The sequence below is a fragment of the Balaenoptera musculus genome, chromosome 16 (genome assembly GCF_009873245.2).
Source record: "Balaenoptera musculus isolate JJ_BM4_2016_0621 chromosome 16, mBalMus1.pri.v3, whole genome shotgun sequence".
In the NCBI taxonomy this organism is placed as follows: Eukaryota; Metazoa; Chordata; class Mammalia; order Artiodactyla; family Balaenopteridae; genus Balaenoptera; species Balaenoptera musculus.
In genome coordinates this window covers 7,890,034-7,894,012 of record NC_045800.1, presented here as the reverse complement: position 1 = coordinate 7,894,012, position 3,979 = coordinate 7,890,034, and the positions used below count along the sequence as shown (strand labels likewise).

The following is a 3,979-nucleotide window of genomic DNA, read 5'->3' as shown; positions in this document are numbered from 1 at the left end:
CTATTTTTAATTAGAAGAAATTACATTCTGTCCCAGAAGGGCAGGAGATTGAAAAAGCCTACATCTTGCAGCATCTAAATTTAATGAAGCATTCAAAAGAATCATAAAGACAATTGATGAGTTTTGTCTTGTAAAAATATTTGCTGAAGAAAATTATTCTGGAAGAGGCAAAAAGGCAGTACCTGGGAGCCAAAGTCGGCCGAGCGCCGGTGGCAGGGGGTTGTGGGAAAAGATGGCGGCCACCGTCCACCCCCCTAGTTGTCCGGGTCCTGCCAATGTCCCGTCGCATGGGGTCACAAGTGATCGTCCCCTACCAGGGTGAGCCACATGATACCATGCACCTTCGCCCCATGGGTGACCTGGGCCAGATTATCCTTCTGGAATGGAAAGGGAGAGACAAGGACTCCATCCTAAGCGCTGTAGAGCACAGCAACGTGGTCATCAATCTTGTTGGGCGAGAATGGGAAACCAAAAACTTTGATTTTTAGGATGTTTTTGTAAAGATTCCCCAAGCAATCACTCAAGTGTCCAAGCAAGTTGGAGTGTGAAAATTTTATTCACGTTTCACATCTGAATGCCGATATTAAAAGCCCTTCTAAATATCTGAGAAATAAGGCTGCTGGAGAGAAAGAAGTGAGAGACACATTTCCAGAAGCTACCATCATAAAGCCATCGGACATCTTTGGAAGAGGGAACAGATCCTCAATTATTTTGCAAGAATTCAATGGTTGGTGTTGTCCCTCTTATTTCCTTGGGCAAGAAGACAGTGAAACAACCAATATATATTGTGGATGTCACCAAAGGAATTGATAATTCAGTGAAGGATCCAGATGCCAGAGGGAAAACTTTTGCCTTGTGGGCCCAGTTGGTACGTCCTCTTTGACCTGGTGCAGTACGTCTTTGCCATGGCTCACAGACCCTTCCTGGCATACCCTTGCCACATTTTGCATATCGATGGCCAGGTCGACTCTTTGAAATGAGTCCGTTTGAGCCCTGGGACCACGAGGGATAAAGTGGAGCGAAGTTCACATCACAGACATGACCCCTGCCTCACCTGCCCGGCTTGGAAGGCCTGGGTATTCAGGCCACGCCCCTGGAGCTCAAGGCCATCGAGGTGCTGCGGCGTCACCACACTCACCGCTGGCTGTCTTCTGAGATTTGAAGATGTGAAGCCGGCCAAGATAGTCCCTGTTTAGTGGCCCCTGAGCTGCCCTTGGTTTTTTGGTGTCATTCAGGTCACTAGCGACCAGGCCACCTTCGGCAGAGAATCCTGTACGTAGTGCATAAGAGCCCCTATTAAAACATCTGAGATCAAAAAAAAAAAAGACAGTATCTGGTAAAATAGTTAGGCGGAAAGATTTTCACATTTTAATGCCAAAAAGTAGCATGAGAACATCCTTCATTTTTCCCAAGCCCACTAGGTACCCTAACACTATAGAGAGAATATTTTCCCAATTAAGAATATCATAGTCTATAACAAAGAGTAGATTAAAGGTTGTCAATAATTTCAAATTTACTAACCACAAAATATCTCTTTGAAGAATATTTATGGGAAATTTGTGGAAAAAAAAAATTAAAGTGATGAGGCCATATCAGGAAAAAAATTGAATACCATTGACATTATGTTAGAGACAGACACGCCTTAAGAAACTGATTAAAGTACACTATTCTGCTTTTTTTGTTATTTATATCAGATAATCAATATAAAGAACTGTTTTGTTTGGTTTTTAATTTTATTTATTTACTTATTTATTTTGGCTGCGTTGGGTCTTCGTTGCTGTGCACGGGCTTTCTCTAGTTGTGGCGAGCGGGGGCTACTCTTCATTGCAGTGCTCAGGCTTCTCATTGCGGTGGCCTCTCCTGTTGTGGAGCACGGGCTCTAGGTGTGTGGGCTTCAGTGGTTGCAGCACGGAGGCTCAGTAGTTGTGGCTCGCGGGCTCTAGAGCACAGGCTCAGTAGTTGTGGCGCACAGGCTTAGTTGCTCCATGGCATGTGGGATCTTCCCAGACCAGGGATCGAACCCGTGTCCCCTGCATTGGCAGGCAGATTCTTTTTTTTTTTTTTTTATAAATTTTATTTATTTATGGCTGTGTTGGGTCTTCGCCTCTGTGCAAGGGCTTTCTCTTGTTGTGGCAAGTGGGGGCCACTCTTCATTGCGGTGCGCGGGCCTCTCACTGTCGCAGCCTCTCTTGTTGCGGAGCACACGCTCCAGATGCGCAGGCTCAGTAGTTGTGGCTCACGGGCCTAGTTGCTCCGCGGCATTGTGGGATCTTCCCAGACCAGGGCTCGAACCCGTGCCCCCTGCATTGGCAGGCAGATTCTCAACCACTGCGCCACCAGGGAAGCACGGCAGGCAGATTCTTAACCACTGTGCTACCAGGGAAGTCCCTTTAATCATTTTAGAATCTCCTTTCCCCCTCAAAAGCCCTTGACTTGGTGTGATCAATAAAATATATGGTCACTCTAGCCAGAAGGATGAGGAGGCATACTAGTTCTCTGTTGCTGTTGTAACACATTACCCCAAAGCTTAACCGCATGAACAGCCAAGGGTTATTGTCTCACAGTAGAGAGAGGATACCATGTGGCTCAAGAATCTAGATGTGGTTCAACTGGACGCTTCTGGGTCAGGGTCCCTGGTGAGGCAGCAGTAAAGCTGTCAGCCAGGCCTACAGTTAGATCTCAAGGCTTGACCTGGGAAGGCTGGGAAATCCGCTTCCAAGCCCACTTGTGTGGCTGTCAGCAGGCTTCAGAAGACGTGCCTGCAGGCTTGCGGTGCAGTTGTGGCCTGTATTAGTCAGCACGGGCTGCTATAAACAAGTACCACAGACTGGCAGCTTATACAACAGTTCTGGAGGCAGGAAGAAGTCTGGGATGAGGTGCCCGCAGGATTGTTTCTCCTCAGGCCTCTCTCCTTGACTTGTAGTCGGCTGTCTTCTCCCTGTGCCCTCACACAGTCCTCCTTCTGTTGTTTTTAGGTCTGCATCCTAATCTCTTCTTCTAAGGATACTGGATCAGTCATATTGGATCAGGGCCCACCCTAAAGGCTTCATTTAACCTAATTACCTCTTAAAGACTATCTCCAAATACAGTCATGTTCTGAGGTCCTGAGGGTTAGGACGTCAACACATAAATTTTGAAGGAATGGAATTCAGCCCATGGCAGGGCCTCTCCGCCTGAGGGTCCCCACAGCATGGAAGCTTGTGATTCAAGATTGGGAAGAGAGAGAGAGAAGAGAGACTCAAGACACCAAGACAGAAGCTGCCGTCTTTTATAATTTGATCTCAGAAGTCACATCCCATCTTGTCTGCCATATTCTATTGTTGGAAGAGAATCAGTGAGTCCAGAGGAGAACAGGGTTCACGAGAGCAGGGTCTCAGGAGGCAGCCATCTTGGAGGCGGCCTTCCACAGTCCGTAAGCTTCTCTCTCCAAATCCACCGGAGGGACCTAGACGGAGAGTGGAAACGCTGGCTTTGGAAAGGCAGTTTATCCGCCCTCATCTCTAAGGAGACGGTAGGAAGGCTAGAAAACACGTCAGCCTCTCTGGCTGCCCAGCATGACTAAACGATGGAGGCCCACTGGCAACAGGCGTGTCCGCCCAGCCCTCTGGGCTCCTCGGCTGAGGACAGCCGGGCGGCTCCCCAGCAGATTCTGAGCTGGAAGCCGTGCGGGAGGCTGGTTCAGCTCCAGGCGGTGAGCTCAGGGCTCTTCTCCCTCCGTGGCACGTCGTCTCGTGTGTGAAGTCATAACCCGGAGCCTCACCAAGGCCTCCAGCTGTTGCAAACCACCTCCACGTGGGCGGCTCCCCCTCTCCGTGGGGTTTCCGCACGCATCCTTCTGTACTCTGGGCCCCGACTCAGCCAATAGTCTTTCATTTGTTCTCTAGATGAGTCCTCCCTCCACTAGCTCAGCCTCTGGTGTTCGCTTAACCCATTTCAGGACACCACACATCACCCTCATCGCAGACGACGACAGACAACC

At 48.9% G+C, this 3,979-nt stretch overlaps 1 pseudogene; it reads left to right on the top strand.

The window, feature by feature from the left end:
* Nucleotides 1-287: 287 nt before the first annotated feature.
* Nucleotides 288-1,196, top strand: LOC118882879 (annotated as a pseudogene).
* The last annotated feature ends 2,783 nt before the right edge of the window (nt 1,197-3,979 follow it).